The sequence below is a fragment of the Panthera pardus genome, unplaced genomic scaffold (genome assembly GCF_024362965.1).
Source record: "Panthera pardus isolate Hobbes unplaced genomic scaffold, ASM2436296v1 HiC_scaffold_8, whole genome shotgun sequence".
Classification (NCBI taxonomy): domain Eukaryota; kingdom Metazoa; phylum Chordata; class Mammalia; order Carnivora; family Felidae; genus Panthera; species Panthera pardus.
This window is the reverse complement of record NW_026527013.1, coordinates 95,907,185-95,925,355: the sequence shown is the minus strand read 5'-3', so window position 1 is coordinate 95,925,355 and position 18,171 is coordinate 95,907,185. Positions and strand designations below refer to the sequence as shown.

At 38.6% G+C, this 18,171-nt stretch overlaps 1 protein-coding gene and 1 non-coding gene across 4 annotated transcripts in view; both read left to right on the top strand.

Moving 5' to 3' along the window:
• CDK6 (cyclin dependent kinase 6) overlaps positions 1 to 18,171 on the top strand; it is a 251,663-nt gene that overhangs the window by 39,559 nt on the left and 193,933 nt on the right. The gene's annotated exons all lie outside the window — the stretch shown is intronic.
• Positions 4,079 to 4,183, top strand: LOC128775767 (U6 spliceosomal RNA). The gene has a single exon (XR_008420744.1). It is a non-coding gene; the product is annotated as a U6 spliceosomal RNA (small nuclear RNA).

Here is an 18,171-nt window from a genome sequence, read left to right as displayed (position 1 = left end):
TGCATATTTTTATATGGAGGAAATGATTATATATTATAAACTCCTAAACAGTGGGAACTGCAGCCTTGTACATAAACCAGAACAGCAGGACAGTTTAAAAAAAACGTGTGATAGCTGCTTAGGTAATAAACGGGCACTTCATGTCTTTGGCCTTGCCTTTGGGAGGAGAGGACAGTAAACAGAATTCTCTTAAGGCTAACCACATCTATCCCACAATTTCAGAAAATGAGAGGCATCTGCTAACCCGAAAGATATATTCAAATATTAAGTCACGTTTTTAATAAGCTGGGAATCCTCCAAAAGTTTTGATAGTATATTAGAACATGAAAGCATACATTCTTCTGCTTTTTCAAAAATTTTAAAATCTTCCCTGAAGAATACTTGATAATTTTTAAGGTATAGGAGTAATATGCTTTTCCTCCTGAAATTAATTTTGGGAGGTACTTTTGCTGCATCAGTGGTAGAATGGTACAGTGGGAAGGACAGTTCACAGAAAGATCCTAAGCAGGTCACCTTAACCGTTACCTACCTCATTTTCTTCATTGTCAAAAAGGAGATTAAGGCTTGATGACCTTTGGTTTTAAAATTCTACGTTTTGGTTTATTTTCAAATAGTAAAAAAAGAGATTATTTAGTTATTTATGAGAGAAAATTTGAAGGCATAAATTATACCAGTTTGTTTCTTAGAAACTTCAGAAATATCCTTTCCTACAAAGGCTTACTTCCAGTGTTTAAAGAAAGCAAGGAATTCCTGTTATAAGTAAAAGTTGTCCCCACCTCCAAACAAAATAAAAAGAGTCAAATAAAATTTACAGCTGAAATTAAAATGTCATTGTTAGCCAATTTTGAAAATTCTGCCCATTTTCTTTTCTATGTTTATACTTAAGTATAAAAATATTTTAATAGTACTAATAATGCTGAGTTTTTCACATAATTCATGTTAAGCTAGATGCTTCCAGAAATTTGCTGTTTGTAAAGGTGTAAAACACATTTGAAAGCTTTATTAAGGTTTTTAGTCTACCATTTAGTAAGCTATTGGGCTCTGAATGAAAGGATGAAGCTTTCCTATCTGCTAGATGGAAAATTAAGTGGGACTTTGAAATTTCCTCCTTTTTCCTAACATGGCAATTCATATATTCACAAGTTTGGGGATATTATAATATCACAAGTAATGAAGCTTGCTTTTGTGTTGTCTCTATTCTGATGAGACTGGGAGGCTGACTTTGGCATATCCCAGTTCATCCAGGGACCTGTTCTAGAACTTAGGGATTAGTTATTAGGATTGCCTGATTTGAAGATGCTTTTTAGATACACTCGAAGATGCTAAGGGCATCCAGGATCTCATTCCGAGAGTTGATGTTGCCTGCAGGGAATAGCACTATGTGACATGGGATACATTCATAAAACGGTGCCTTAGATGACTTTTCACTTAGTAGAGGCTACCTGAACACCTCCTGAATGCAAGGCACTTACTGTAAGCAGTATGTACAGTGGGGAATCAAAATGTGTATAAATAGTCCCTGTTTTCAGTGAGCTTAGGATATAGTGGGAGGAAAGAGAGAAAGGGCCTATGCAAAATACTATAATTCGAAGAATAAAATAAGGACTATTCAGAGGCACAGATACAATTCTAAGCTACTTCAGAAGAAATGGTTTAACTTGTGGGAGTAGGAAAGTTAGACACCACAGAAGAGGTGAACCGTGAGCAGAATCACACAAGTGGAGATGAAGGAAATACGATGCATGGCAGACAAGTCTGAGGTGTTAAGTTGACCACAGTAAGAGAAGAAAGGAAGTAGTAGAGGTACGCACAAGTGGTGGGGTCAGAATAATAGAATAAACCAGGTTGAAATAGAATCTAGAGACAAGCAAACCAGGGAAAGGACCATTTTTGGCGGGGGAGAGAAAAGAATGGTGACCCAAATTGGCATAGTTTCCTTGTAATGAGAGGAGAGGTTAAGTAGGAGAGAATTGAGTGCAAGAATTGGCAGTCTGGGTAGCTGGTTGGTTGTGCAGGCGAACAGGGCCATAGAGTCAGCAAGGTGAACTGGGGTTGTAAGCCTGCAAGAGAAGATGGTGGTGCTACTGTTGGAAATAGAACTTCAGGAGAAGGGGTGGGTTTGATGGGACACTGGTGAGTTCTGTTCTGAACATGTTGAGTTATATGTGCTCTCAGGCAATAGCCAAGGCAGGGTTATAATTGAAGTACAGGAAATTGCGAGCTCCAGAGAGGAGTCCAGAAAACCTGTGACGGTCTTGAAGGAGACATAGATCTTTTTGAGTCCCACTTTGGAGTACCATATTGCACATAATATGTGTCCCACCTCAGGGAGCGACTCACAAATGCACCGTGTGGAAACTGAGCACACTGGGCTTGTGTCATCAGCCAAATGACTTGTTAACACACACACCGGTTTTCAGAAGCACCGGTGGTTCAAATCATGCCTCAGAAACAGTTGCTGTCTGTAGTAGATCCTTACGGTCACTGTCAAATCAGATGTCACATGTTCAGTCAGTGACTGAGCAAGAGCACCCAGATGTTGAAGGAAAAAGTAAGACCGTGAATGGAACCTTGAGATTACCTGCATTTAGAATTGACGGGGGGGAAATGAGTCGGAGAAGAAGGCAGAGACCAGAGAAGTAGAGGTATTCGGGAGAACTCAGGGAAGCCATGGGAGGGGAGAGTTTCCAGGAGAAGGAGGCATTTCATTCAGGTATCCCAGGTGCTGTCAAGGGTTGAAGAGACTGCATTTAGTAGTGGGAAATTCTCAGTATCCATTTGAGAGACAGATTTGCTGGAAGAGAGAGAGGGGAAGCCAGGTAACAGATAACAAAGGAATGGGAAAGTGTAGCACAGAGAGTAGACTATCATTAAAAAAATTGAGGGGATGGAATGTTGTTGGTAGAATGACAACCAGATTGAAGTAAGAGTGGTTTAACATTTTTGTTGTCATTATACAAAGGAACTATGAATGTGCTCGTAGATGCAAAGGAGAGATTGGAGAAGAATGATAGGGGGTAATAATTGATGATGTGAGGACTTAACAGAGTGTGGAGGGCACATTTGTTGGGGGACATCTCTCCTTGGATAGAAGGATACTTTCCTGTGAAACACGAGGGATGGAAGACCCATGGATGAGGCAAATGGCTCTGATTTTCTTCTGTTACAAGAAAAGACCATATGCAGATAGTAGGGAGAAATTGGGAGTCCTAGGTGAAAGCTGAAGGAAGTATCTAGAATTAGGTAGAGAGGGTGGAGGAAGAAGAGCCACGTGTCGAAGGCCAGGAAGTGGAGCAATTGTCTGTCCTAAGAGAGACCTGAACAAGTAGAAGAATCTTTTTTTTTTTTTTAAGTTTAGTTATTTTGAAAGGGAGAGAGAGCACTAGCAGGGGAAGGGTAGAGAGAGAGAGCGAGAGGGAAAGAACGATCCCAAGCAGGCTCCACACTGACAGTGCAAAGCCCTACACGGGGCTCGAACTTACCGTGAGATCATGACCTGAGCCAAGATCAAGAGTTGGACACTTAATTGAGCCACCCAGACGCCCTCCCCACCTCTTTTTTTTTTTTTTAAGTTTATGAACAAGTAGAAGAATCTAAAGTGATCAATACCCTTAGAGTCCCTTAGCCACAGAGAGAGTGTCCCTCATTCATCAATAAATTAAGGCTTTGTAATGTGCTAAAGGCATGCATAAGAAGCCTAATGCTTTAAAAAAATTGTTCTTGTAAATGAAATAAAAATGAAATGACTTATTCTTAAGAATTTTTATATTAATCATCATCATCTCACAACTAAGATTCTTAAGGGTAAGTCATATTCATCATCATCATCATCTCACAATTGACTGAGCCCCTAGTTTTAAAAGCTGTACATATATATATATATATATATATATATATATATATATGTATATACACACACAGATAATTTTTTGGCATGTACTTAGAGTAGATTATTTAACTTATGTGTAGACACTTAAAACTTGTTAGGGTGATATATTTTTTAAAAAGTATACATAAAAAATATTTTAAAAACCTCTTTATAAAAGAGCTCTTCCATAGCCAATCCGTCCAAATTTATGCTCACTTGAGTAACGCATACACTAAAATTGGAATGATACAAAGAAGATGGACATGACCACCATGCAAGGATGACACACGAATTTGTGAAGTGTTCCGTATTAAAAAATAATTAATATGCTTAACTGGGCTTAGTAAAAGGTGGGTGAGCCTTCCATAAAACAGTTACTATATGTTGAATTCCTTTTCCATCGAAATGTTAACTTAGAGTTGAAATGCAAAAGGAGATTTGATACAGCATTTTGGCATTTGACATTTTAAAGTAATTTCATTAGATCATCAAGCTGTGAATTATTGAAGACTGTTCTCCTGTAAACAGTTTTTTCCATTATCTTTCTTTGAGTTAGAAACAAGTTGCATGCCATTTGCCTGGCAGAAGATAAATGTATTAAGTGCTAAAATATACAAAAATTTTGGCATTATGTCTTCTCTGCTTTTTATTAATGAATGCTTTTGTTTAGTCTTACATCAGATGACTAGAACAGATTTGTGTTTTGAATAGTTAAAGCCAGGAACAAAATTCTCTGTAATCGTGTTGACAAAATTCACTTGAAAAGTCGAATCTCACTTGGGATGAGTCATTTTCAATCTTCTTCCTACCCCAGCATGCCCAAGCAAGGAAGTAGACTCATCAGTTACAGTGGTTCCTCAAGACAGTGATTCCAGTCATGTGGGGACAATTTTGCTAACTGCCATATCTCCAGTGTTAGTGCATCGGAAGTGTCCAAGAACCTACTGTTGATTAATTGGCTGATTGTCAGTGGAGGGTAAGGAAGAGGTGTTTGACAAGGTCCGCAGGGGATTCTATATTATTTGGTCCTCATCCTCCAGCATTTCCCACCACATGAGGCAATTCATAACTGAAACAATTCAATCTAAACTAAGGCTAAGAATTAGCCTTCTCAAAAGTACTTTATGTGCTGCCCAAAGAGATGGTTGCTTTAGAGGTTCTTCTAGCAAACCTGTAAATACGTCCTGAGGTATTGTCTTTATTCTAACAGTTTATAAGTTGCATGCATTAGAAGTCAGAATGCAGAAACATTTCTGTTACAGTGTGAAGAAAAAGTATGTCTCAAGGTCAAGGTAACCACTGTTGTCTTTTCAGGAGTCTGTCAGAATGATGGCTGGCTGCCCATAGACAGGGAGCCAATTCTGTGGTGTGGTTGCCATGTTCCAGGATCTGCCTGGTATTAAAGGCTGGAAGCCCAATTTTATTAGTATACCTAGAGGGATTGAGAATCCAGGGATGACAGACTCATGCCAACCTCATAAGAAACCGAAGTTTGAACCAAAATGTTAATTTACTCTTTTCCAGTAAAAGCTGTACTTCTCGAGCGTATTCAGATCTGCCAACCAAGGCATTGCCTTCCCTGCATGCTTATCTGTGAGAAAGCCAGATTAGAGTGGGACAGTTTGCACTGTGAGTGTGGAGCCCGTGAAGGGCGTGGGCTGATGATCTTAATGTCTGATGGCCTCAAACCCTGTGCTCAGTGCGTCCATTTTGACTGTAGGGAAGAAATCTGTTTGTCATACAAACTCCCTCCTCACCTGTGACAGGGTCTGAGCCACACTGCCAAATGGGGTCTTTCCAGAGTTTGCTTCTGTAAAGATAAAATCTAGGCTTTTTAAAAAGTACATTCAGTTGTTTACTCTATGCTCTGTTAGTTGCCACCACAGCCCTGTCCCTTAGATTTGAGGTGGTCATAGTCTCTTGGGCCTTTTCTGTTGGCAGTTCACCCTCATCCCTTATGTTTTCATTTTATCCACTTCAGTCTTAGACTTTTTCCTTCATTTTGGTTCAGGGGCTAAAATGGTTTCTGTCCCATGTCCTACTTACCCATCCTTTGTGTCTGTTCATTGAACTAACCTCCCTGACTGAAAACTAACCTCCTACAGATAACTTTTTGGCACATCCTTTAATAGTGGCATTTGAAAAAAGTTTAGTATATAAGTGAAGTATCTTAGAGTTCCCTAGTATTTTATTTACCTCCGTGTTTAACAAATACTAAACTATAAACTGTATGCTTGGATGTTTTAGAATTTTCGCGAATGGTTTTCTTGTGAATATCTAAAGAATAATATATCTATTTGAGGGGAAAATGTTCTACTCTTACCAACTCAGTTTTTCTTTAAGAAACTGATATTCTAATTCTGAAAGGGAAATACATTGTATATCTGAAAAACAAAGAAAAGAGAAGTGAAATATCAAAGAAGGAGGTCGGAAACAATAGAAGTACAATAAATAAACCGTATTTACACATTTAGCCACTTGTCAAGTATAATTATCTCTCAAGTTACTCTGTGAGGGTGATTAGAAAGACTAACCAGAGACAGTATAAACTATCGGGTTTATTGTCATTTTAGCCTGTCAGATCAAGTCAGTAAAAACTGCCCTCCTAGAACAACTTGTTAGCTACTCATTTCTCTGTTAGTTAAAGGGGGATATGTAGCCACTTTTGCTTCTTGGTTTTACTTTGAACAAAGAAGTATAAGCCAAGAGGGCAGTGATTAAATATCTACATGTCTGTAACTTTTTGGAGGTTGTAAGAGTATGTTCGTTCCCGAGGTTCTATTTTTCAAAACTATTGTTCATTACCCAACAAGATGGGAATATTCGAAGTGATATTCTGTTAAAGCCAGGAAGCAACTAGTCAGTGACATTAGCAGAAATGTGCTTATCAGGCTAATACCGAGATCTAACCTTTGTATCTGCTCCTTGCATACACATAATGTAAAAATGTATAAAATTCTGACATTAAGAAAAACTAGTTGCGTTAACGTACCATGGGTAGTTGTGCTTAGAGAATTGGGCGCCATCACAGACGGGCTTATTGGTGTGTCAAGATTGAGGGTTGGAAGAAACAGAGAAATCAACTGTCTGATGGAGCACAACTTAATTATCTTCTGTTGCTTTGTTGGGGCTCTGAATCCAGATTGGGGTAGGGCTTATCTAGGATGTGATTGAAGATGTAAAGTTGTTTGTTTCAGGAAGCTCTCTTTTTGTAGTTCCTTGGAAATTTCTCAAAATGTTGGAAGAGTGAACCATGTTGTCATGTTAAAACATTTTGTGACTAGTTTTGGCCTAAGTGTACTTTTGTACTGGCAAGATACATGGGGGATTTAGGCTTTACTCTGATAGCTAAATGAACTCAAATATTTGCTGAATGTAAATTGCTTTGATGGCGATTGGATCACACATTCGTAGATTCTGTACTTTGTTTTTCCTTTCATGAGCAAGACCTTCCTTGGAGTTAAGGGTAGAGTTAAGTTAAAGAGTAGCAAATTATTTCCCTCTTTGGAAATAAGCAAAATCACCCTCTGATAATAAAATATTTCTTTAACATGTCAAAATAGTTACCGAGGAAAGAAAGCATGAGTGGGGAAATGGGGATAACTCATTTAGCGGCTTGCTGTTTAGGAAATTAAATATGTTTAATAAAAGTGCAATTGCCTTATACTGTGTGACTTGAAAATAATGAGACAAAGAAAAAAATGAAAAGCACCATACTAGAACTTATATGGCCAAATAAATCTTATCCCACATCCCACGGGATGCAGTCCGGTTTTCTAGCTCTCCTCTAATTGAGCAAAACATTTTCAGACTCTTTCGGAATTGTCTTGAGAACCGTTTCATGAGCCAAACCCTAAAATCAACATCTTTACTTTATTATCACACCTCTTTTTGGACCCAAAAGAATATTACTCAGCCTGATCCCCCACTTAATTTATCAGAATTGGCTCAGGCTATTTCCAAAAATACAGTGTGCTCTTTTATAGGACAGTTGAATATTTGTATTCATTTATTTCTTCATTCGGTGATGGAGGCCTAGTGCCTCCAGTGCATCAAGTATGTTGTGGTAAGACATAGGGGTCTAGCTCTGGGGGCAGCAGGGAGACCAGTGAGGATCACAGAAGATGCACACCCCTGAGCAGTCTTTGCAGATGAGCAGGAGGTCACCAGATGGACAGAGAAGAGAAGAGCTTTCTAGACAGAGGTATCCGCGTGTGTTGAGGCATGGAGCAAACGCCACGCGCATTTCAGGAACTGCACGTGTTTCAGGATGGATAGAATCTACTTAAACAATGAGAACAGATTGGTAATAAGGGGCGAGATTGTGGGGATCCTAGTAAGCCATGGAATGGAGGATACAGTGGTTAAGAGTGAAGGTTCTCTCTCTTTTTTTTTAATGTTTATTTATTTTTGAGAGAGACAGAGAGAGTGTGTGTGTATGAGTGGGGAAGGGGCAGAGAGAGAGGGGGACAGAGAATCCAAAGCGGGCTCTGTGCTGACATCAGACAGTGCGATGCCAGGCTCGAACTCATGAACTGCAAGATCATGACCTGAGCTGAAGTCGGGCGCTTAACCAGCTGAGCCACCCAGGCTCCCCAAGAGTGAGGGTTCTCTTGCCTGACTGTCTGAGTTCAAATTCTGGCTCCTTCATTTATAAGTGTTGTGACACTGGGTGATCTCCGAATCTTCCAGCCTTAGTTCTTTTCATCTGTAAAAGAGATGATGATGCCTACATTATAGGGTTAAGAGGTTTAAATACATAGATGCAGATAAAGTTCTCAGTATCATGCCTGGCACAGGGTAAGCGCTCAATAAACGTTAGATTTTTGTACTGCTACTTTGTCCTGTTGACAAGAAACAATAATGGAAGTATTTTAAAAAACAAAATATATGTATACTTTATTGCCTTGTGTAGCATTGACCACTCCTCTCTTCTTGAAACAGTCTCTTTCCTTGGTTTTTCTTTTTTTAAAATTTTTTATTTTTTTATTTTACAGAGAGAGAGAGAAAGAAAAAGAGCGAGGGGCAGAGCGATAGAGACAATCCCAAGTATGCTCCAAGTTCAGTGTGGAGCCCGATGTGGGGCTCGATCCCATGACCCTGAGATCGTGACCTGAGTCTGACATTCAGCTGACTGAGCCACTCAGGCGCCCCTGCTTTTTCTTTTTCAAATAGCTTTTTGACACATAATTGACATGTCGTAAAGTTTACCCATTTGAAGTGGGTGATTAAAAGATTTTAGTGTATTCGCAGGGTTGTGTAACCATCACCATAATCTAATTTTAGAATGTTTTCATTCCCCCTTATAGAAACTCCACCCCCGTTAGCAGTCAGTCCCCATTTTCCTCCACCCCCTGCTACTTAACTGCTCACCCTAAGCAACCTCCAGTCTACTTTCTGTTTTTATCGATTTGCCGATTCTAGCCATTTCATATGAATGGAATCTATTCAATATGTAGTCTCTTATGACTGGCTTCTTTCACTTAGTGTAATGTTTTCAAGAGTCATCCACATTGTAGCATGTATCAGACCTTCATTCTTTTTTGTGGCTGAATGATATGCTACTGTATCTACATGACATTTTATTTATTCGTTCATCAGCTGGTGGACATTAGGTTGTTTCCACTTGTTGGCTATTATGAATAATGGAGCTGTGAACATTCCTGGTCAAGTTTATGTGTGGACATATGTTTTCGTTTCTCTTAGGTGTATATCAAGAAGTAGAATTGCTGGATCGTACAGTAACTCTATACCTAACAGTTGGAGGAACTACCCAACTGTTTTCCAGAGTGGCCACACCTAATTACATCCCACCATAACAATATATGAAGGTTCCACTTTTCCTGCATTTTTGCAAATATTTGTTATTTATTACCTTTTTAATTTTAGCAGTCTTGGTGTATATGAAGTGGTATCTCATGGTTTTGCTTTACATTTCTCTAGTGACTAATGATGTGAACATCTCCTGTGTTTATTGGCCCTTATTATATCTTTAGAGAAATGTCTATTCAAATCCTTTGCCTGTTTTTATTTTACTTTATTTACTTTATTTTATTTTATTTTCAGCTTTATTGAGGTGTATTTGACAACCTCTGCCCATTTTTAAGTTAGGTTGTCTTTTTATTATTGATTATTTTATTGTTGATTACTGATTAGTATAATAGTATTATTATATATATTTATATATTCTGGCTCCAAGTCTTTTATCAGATATATGATTTAAAGATAGTTTGTCCCATTCTTTGGGTTGTCTTTTCATTTTATTTTTATAAAATTTATTTTACTTATTTTGAGAGAGAGAGAGAGAGGGAGAGCACACAAAAGCAGGGGTGTGAGAGAAAGGGAGAGAGGGAGAGAGAATCCCAACCAGGCCCTGCACTGCCCACACACAACTCAATGTGGGGCTCAGACTCACGAACCTTGAGACCATGACCTGAGCTGAAATCAAGAGCTGGAGGCCCAACCGAGGGAGCCACTCAGGTGCCCCTGTCTTTTCATTTTCTTGATTAAGTCCTTCATAGCACAAATGGCTTTAATTTTGATGAATCCAATTTACCTATTTTTTCTTCTATTGTTTGTGCTTTTGGTGTCATATCTAAGGTATCATTGCTCAACCCAAAGTCCTGAAGATATTCTCTTATGTTGTTTTTTTTAAAGAGTTTTAGCCCTGCAGTTTGATTTGTGATCCATTTTGAGTTAATTTTTATTTATGTTGTGAGGTAAGGGTCCAACTTCAGTGTTTTGCGTGTCAATATCCAGATATTCTGGCATCATTCATTGAAAAGTCTGTCCTTTCCCCATTGAATGGTCTTGTCAAACTTGTTGACAATCAGTTGAGCATAAATATGAGAGTTAATTTCTGGACCGTCAAGTCTATTCTGTTGATCTGTATATTTATCTTTATGCCAGTACCACACTGTCTTGAGTATTATAGCGTATAGTAAGTTTTAAAATCAAGAAGTCCCCCATCTTTTTCTTTTTCACGATTATTTTGGCTCTTTGGGCCGCTTGCATTTCTGTGTGGATTTGGGGATGATTTTGTCAATTTCTGCTAAAAACCTGGGGTTTTGCTATGGATTGCATTGAAGCTATCGATCAGTTTTGGGAGTACTGCTTCTTAACAGTTTCAAGGCCCTCTCATCTATGAATACGGATGTCTTTCCATTTTTGTAGATCTTCTTTAATATCTTTTACCATTGTTTTGTAGTTTTTAGCGTACAATGAACTTTTTTTCTTACGTTTGTTCCTAAGTATTTTGTTGTTTTTGATGCTACTGTAAGTGGAACTATTTCCTTAATTCCCTTGTTTTTTGTGATGTAATTTTGTCAGCTGTTTTCTTGCCCATCTGATTCATTCAGGGATGCTGTTCTTGTTGCATGTTATAGCCCCTAAGATTCTGTCTCCTCTTTACGCTGATAATTTTTCAAAATATTACTTGACCTGTGTCCAGAACTCCAACTATGTGTTTACAGTTGTTCACTGGACATTACCACCTGAGTGTCACAAACATCCAGTTCATCTCTTCTGGAATGAACTCATTAATTACTCCTCATGTCTTCTGTTTTTTTCTTCTACTGTTTGGAAATAATACCACTATCTGCCATGTTGCCTAAACCAGCACTCTGAAAATCATTCTAATCTTCTTCCCTTCTTTCAACTTGAACATCCTGGTTGATCAACAAATCCTTTGGATTCTACTCCTAGATATTACTATGGGAGTATAAATTGGTGCAATCTTCTGTAAAACCATTTGAATCCAATCCAGAGCTTTTTAAAAATATATATTTTTTGATTCAGGAAAATATTTAACTTTTGATTTTTTGCAATGTCACTTACAGGATTTTGTCATAGGGTAATGAGCCAACATTATAAGAATAGGGTAATGGTTTAATAAATTATGTAAATTTAGTGCATCTTAAAAATGGTTTTATCATCTATGTACACATATATAGAGACTTGTGAAAGCATTTGATACATTGTCAAATTTTTAAATTGCAAAATATTTATGTAAATTATGATCCTCTTTTTGGTTTTTTTTGGTTTTTTTTTTTAAAGAAAGGGAATTTTTATTTTTAACTTCTTAAGAGTGAGAGAGCACGAGCAGAGGAGGAGCAGAGGGAGAGGAAGAGAGAGACTCTTAAGCAGGCTCCATGCCAAGCACAGAGCCCAACACGGGACTCGATCTAACGACCATAAAATCATGACCTGAGCTGAAATCAAGAGTCGGACGCTTAAGTGACTGAGCCACCCGGGCACCCCTATGATTCTCTTTTGGTTTAACAAAATAGAAGATAAGTTCCAAGAGAGCAGGGATCTTGTCTGATTGACATTGATACCTCCCAAAGAGTGTAGGAGCTCAGTAAATATTTGTTGGTTGTACTGGTCTCTCTCTTTATTGTTCCACTTGCTTTAATATATCTGTATTTCTTACCTAGGCTCTTGCAAACACTTTGAACTTGGTTTCCTCACCTCCAGTTTTATTCCCCTACAGTCCAACCTCTCTTCTGCAGTCAGAATGGTATTTCCAGGTGGTAAATCTGGCCATAGCCTCGCCTACTGGGTCATCATTTGATTCTTCCCAGTGCTCATCAGATAATTTACAGACTTCTTAGCCTGGATTACCAACCCCTCTGTAATTTCACTTCTGTGTACTTTTCCAGCTCTTCTCTTACCATTTTCCAAGATAATCATCAAGTCATGCCAAACTATCCACAGTTCTCCAAATATGAATTTTCCTGCATACCTACATACCTTTGGACATGCTGTTCCTTCTGCCCAGACCATGCCAAACTTCCTTGGTTTATCTGGCAAATTCCAAATCATCCTTAGAGATTCTGCTCCCCAGCCACTTACCCTCTAGGCACATTTGAGTGCCTCTTCTACAGGGTTTCCATAATTCTGGAACTCTTTTTTTTTTTTTTAATTTTATTTTATTCGTTTTCTTTATTTTTGACAGGCAGAGAGAGACAGAGTGCATGTGGGGGAGGGGCAGAGAGAGAGGAGACACAGAATCGGAAGCAGGCTCCAGGCTCTGAGCTGTCAGCACAGAGCCCGATGTGGGGCCCGAACTCACAAACCATGAGATCATGACCTGAGCCAAAGTCGGACGCTCAACCAACTGAGCCACCCAGGCGGCCCCATAATTCTGGAACTCTTTTATAACCCTTAATATATATGAGATAGACATCTCTTTAGGGCTAGAGAGTTAGTGAGGGCAGGGACTATATTCTCCTCTGCCTTCAACTCATCATCTTACTGCTGAACGGACTTCTGCTATATCTCCATTTCAGGGCTTCCCAGCTTTGGTCTGAGGCCTGGTACTAATTTACTATCATCTGTGATAAAATTAGAAAAATAAGGGCCCTGTGGTAAATTTTTCAGAAAGCGAAATCTGTTTACATTTTGGGTGTTAAAATGTGCTTTTTCTAATGAAATGATGTTGATAGTGGATGGTAGGGTATATTTAGGTCTTTAGTTGACAACATTCTGTCAGAGCCCAAAATTTGTTGGAAATTTTACAGTTCCCTGAAAACCAAAGGTCTGGGAACACTGCTGTATCTCATGGGGTGGCACCAAGTCCCCAAAGTCAAAAGCCTATGAGTCATCCTTGGCTTCTCCTCCTTCCTCATCCTTCCACCCCCGCCACATTCAGACACTTAGCAAGTCCTGCCAATTCAACCTCCTAAATATTTCTGGAATCTGTACTCTCCTCTCCGTCCTTGCTGCCAATTCCTTAGGACAGGCCCTCTTTATTTTCCCTGTACAACTGCAGCAGTCTCCTGACTGGTGTTCTTGCCACTGTTCCCCTCTTCTTCATGCTCATCAGAATGAGCTACTTAAAAATCAAAAGTAGATATCCATTTACTATGGGATTAGATTTCCTTATGGCATACAAGATTTTCCTCCAGTGGGATTTCTTGCTGTCCTTTGTTCACACTTTCTCCTGGTTTTGAATGCCCTTTCTTTACCACATTCTTAGGTAACTCCTGTCTAAGTTGAATTGTCACTTCCTCCACAAACACTTTCCTACAAGTCTGAGTTAGGTTCCCCTCTTTATTGCTCTTAAAGTCCCTTGTATATATCTCTACCTCAGCATTTCCAGATTAGTCGATATTCATCTTTTTATATCTGCATTCCCGCTAGACTCTGAACAGCTTAAAAAAAATGTATTTTATCCCTAGATCTTTCTATACCTAGCACCCAGTACAAAGCTAGAAAATAACAAATATTGAATGAATGTTTGTTGGCTGCATGCATTTGTTTGGTATTATGATCATATGTACACTGTGAAAGGTTTATTGGCCAGAGTGAGGGCTGAGTACAAGAAATCTCTACGAGGCAGAGAACAGGATCCCTCCATAGACATTTAGGCAAGAGTGATGAGTACTTGAACTCAGGAAGCAGCAGTGGATAGAGAAGTATTTAGGTGGTGCAGTTGCTGGTTGATTAAATGTAAAGGGTCAGGAAAGAACCTAAAATTACTTGAAGGTTTCTGGGATTAGGAAATTGGTTGGACGGTGGTGTGATTCACCAAGGGGGGTGAGCCCTGTTCTAAACACTTTGAAATTGAGATGTTCAGAATATTGGTTGAAGTTGTCCAAAAGGTGACTGGGTATGGGGTTTGGGGAGAGAACTGTTTTGGAGAGATAGATTGTAGATTCTGCAGCCTTTCTTTAGAGTTATATGAAGTCTTTTTTAAAATTTTTTAAAAAATGTTTATTTATTTTTGAGACAGACAGAGCATGAGCGGGGGAGGGGCAGAGAGAGAGGGAGACACAGAATCCAAAGCAGCTCCAGGCTCTGAGCTGTCAGCACAGAGCCTGACGCAGGGCTCGAACTCACGGACCGCGAGATCGTGACCTGAGCCGAAGTCGGACGCTCAACCGACTGAGCCACCCAGGCGCCCCAAGACTTATATGAAGTCTTGACCATGAAGGAGATAATTATCATTTGTTGTTGCACAGGTGGTTGGTGGTACATTGGGTAGGAAGAGACAAGATCATGAGATTCTAGATACTGAAGGTACAGATCAAAGAGGAGAAAAAAAGCATATGAAGGTTCTAATTGAAATCCTGGTTGTTTCTTACAGTTCTATCACTCTAGACAAAATTACTGTTTATCTCAGCTTCTTCATCTGTAAAATGAGAATAATAGTACCCACTTAATAGAGATATTGAAAGAATTCAGTGAGTTTGCATGTGTAAAGTCCCACGCTTTACTCTAGGGGCTCATAAATGATAGGTCAGAGAGGGGATTCAAGAAAATATTTCTCAGATCATGAAGATAGTTTGAAAACAAAGCATTTCTTAGTGGTGACATTGGGAATTACAATTAACATCTTAAACTTGAAACAGTCTAGTTTGAAATAATACTAACTTAGCTTTTATAGTATTGAAAGCTTTTTTCCTGTACAGCTCTATCCCCTTTTATGCTATGATTGTTATGCACTTCATCTTTATATATTGTGTGGCCATTATCATAGATTTATAATTGTTGCCATATGCATTTGTCTTTTCAATCATATTAGGAAAAAAAAAAGTTCCAAACCAAACTACAATATTACTGGTTTTCTTTATGTTTATGTGTGTAGTTAATTACCCTTGCCAGTGTTCTTATTTGATTCATGTGGCTTTGAGTTACTCTCTTGTGCCCTTTCATTTCAACCTGATGGACTCCCTGTAGCATTTCTTCTAGGGCAGGTCTCCTGGCCACATACTCCTGCAGTTTTTGTTTATCTGAGCATGCCTGGAGTTTACCTTCATCTTTGAAGCATAGTTTCTCTGGATATAGAATTCTCGTTTAACAGTTTTTTCCTTCAGCACTTTACATTTGTCATCCACTGCCTTCTGCCCTCCAGTGTTTGGATGAGACATGGGCTATTAATCCTACTGAGTTTCCTTTGTAGGTGGTGAGTAGCTTATCTCTTGCTGCTTTCCAGATTCTTTTTTTGCTTTTTGAAAGTTCGATTTGTACTGTCTCAGTATGGATTGTCTTGCCTCATGTTTATGTGCCTAGAAAGCACTCAAATAAAGGATCATAATAATAATGCTGAATTAAATTATTGTCATTTCATAATAACAATAATGATCATGAATTACCCATCAGTAGAACACAATCAGTATAGTGTGCTTAAAAAGTAGGGGCGCCTGGGTGGCTTGGTCGGTTAGGCGTCTGACTTCGGCTCAGGTCATGATCTCATGGTCTGTGAGTTCGAGCCCCGCTTTGGGCTCTGTGCTGACAGCTCAGAGCCTGGAGCCTGTTTCAGATTCTGTGTCTCCCTCTCTCTCTGCCCCTCCCCTGTTCATGCTCTGTCTCTCTCTGTCTCAAAAATAAATAAACGTTAAAAAAAAATTAAAAAGTCAAGAAAATATTCAGTGCATGCTATAGAGAATTCCATTAAAAACTTTAATTAAAAAAATTTTTTAAGTTTATTTATTTATTTTGAGAGATAGTAAGTATGTGCACAGGCGGGAGAGGGGCAGAGCAGAGAGACAGAATCCCAAGCAGTCTCCATGCCATCAGCACAGAGCCTGATGCGGTGCTTGAACTCAAGAACTGTGAGATCATGACCTGAGCCTAGACCAAGAGTTGGACACTGAACCACTTAACCGACTGTGCCACCCAGGCGCCGCAAAACTTTAGTTTTTAAAAGTAGTGTGAGGGCTTGAGATGGGTAGGAATCAGGTATCGAAAATATTCACTTATGTGGAACACCCAGTTGCCTGATAGAATCGCATTATGAGTTGTTCTTACGGTTCTTTGCAAAAGAAAAATTCTTCTTTGGGGGACATGTAGTTGCAGCTACACTTCCACATTCTTATCTCCTTTAGTTGTTTTTGTTTTTTTTAATCTTTTTGAACATTTATTTATTTTTTGAGAGACAGAGAGAGACAGAGCATGAGCAGGGGAGGGGCGGAGAGAGAGGGAGACACAGAATCTGAAACAGGCTCCAGGCTCTGAGCTGTCCGCACAGAGCCCGACGTAGGGTTGGAACCCACAAACCATGAGATCATGACCTGAGCCCAAGTCTGACGCTCAACTGACAGAGCCACCCAGGCGCCCGTATTTTTTTTTAAGCTTTTTTTGTTAAGTTTATTTGTTTTGAGAGAGACAGAGAGAGTGCAAGTGGGGAGGGGAGAGAGAGAGAGAGAGAGAGAGAGAGAGAGAGAGAGAATCCCAAGCAGGCTGCATGCAGTCAGTGCGTATACTCTTTTGAAACCTGCATTTTCTTTCATTAATATATTATGAATGTCTTGCTTTCAGTGCCATGAAATATTCACCTTATTATGTGAAATATTCCTAGAACAAAGATCAAACTCTAAAACAAAACTGTGTAGGCATACTACATCATAACTTAGTATTCTGTATTTTTACATGTGAACAAAACAGCCTAATTTCAGATGCCTGAGTTTGACAGTTGATAGAGATAACAGTTCTTTCAACTTTTCCAACTATGTTCTGTTTTCCTTATCTTTTAATATAGTTTCCTGATGGTGTTCTTAAAATATATTTATAGAACCTTTCTGAATTCTTAACACAGTAGTTCTTGGAAATTTTGCTTGAATAGATCTAATTTTAAAAGGTAAGATGTTAGATGTTAATTTTTATAATGACTTTTAAAAAACGTGTTCATTATTGTGGTTGCTTATACTTTATTATATTAGAAAGGGCACAGAATTCTTGTTCATGAGACCCAGGTATCTTATTTCTTTAGTTAGTTTTGCCATTCTGCATTCTGTTGACCTGTGTCTCCTTATCTATAAGATAAAAGTACAAAGCCAGATAATCTCTAAAGCTTCCCATACTTTCAAAATTCCATAATTCTACCTTGTCTTGTATGGCAAACATTAAAGTAACTTGAAGAATTCGTGAGCTGTCATTGTTTCTCTTATATTTCATGGTAATTCTGTTATTTTTGACCTGACAATTAGCCAGGCATCAGAAAGGTAATTTTATTTTTCCCACATTCTTTACGGAGTTACTCCATATTGGAGAAAGATTAAAATCACATACCTTCAGTGAAGCAGTAATGCATACACATTTTTTTTTCCTACAACAAATTTAAGACCGTAAGTTGTTAACATATTTCATTTTTAAAACTGTGGTTTCAGGATTGAGGATTGGGATTTTCTCAGTAACTCAGGAGCAGATTGAAGAAAAGTATATGAGTGATGGAAGGAAGAAAACTTAAATGAGAAAAGAAGCTTTTATAATTCTTGTTTTTGAAATAGGGATTTTTTTTTTCTTATTAAAAACTGTTTAAGTTCTCATTATAGAAAGTCTAGGTAGGCAAATAACAGAAA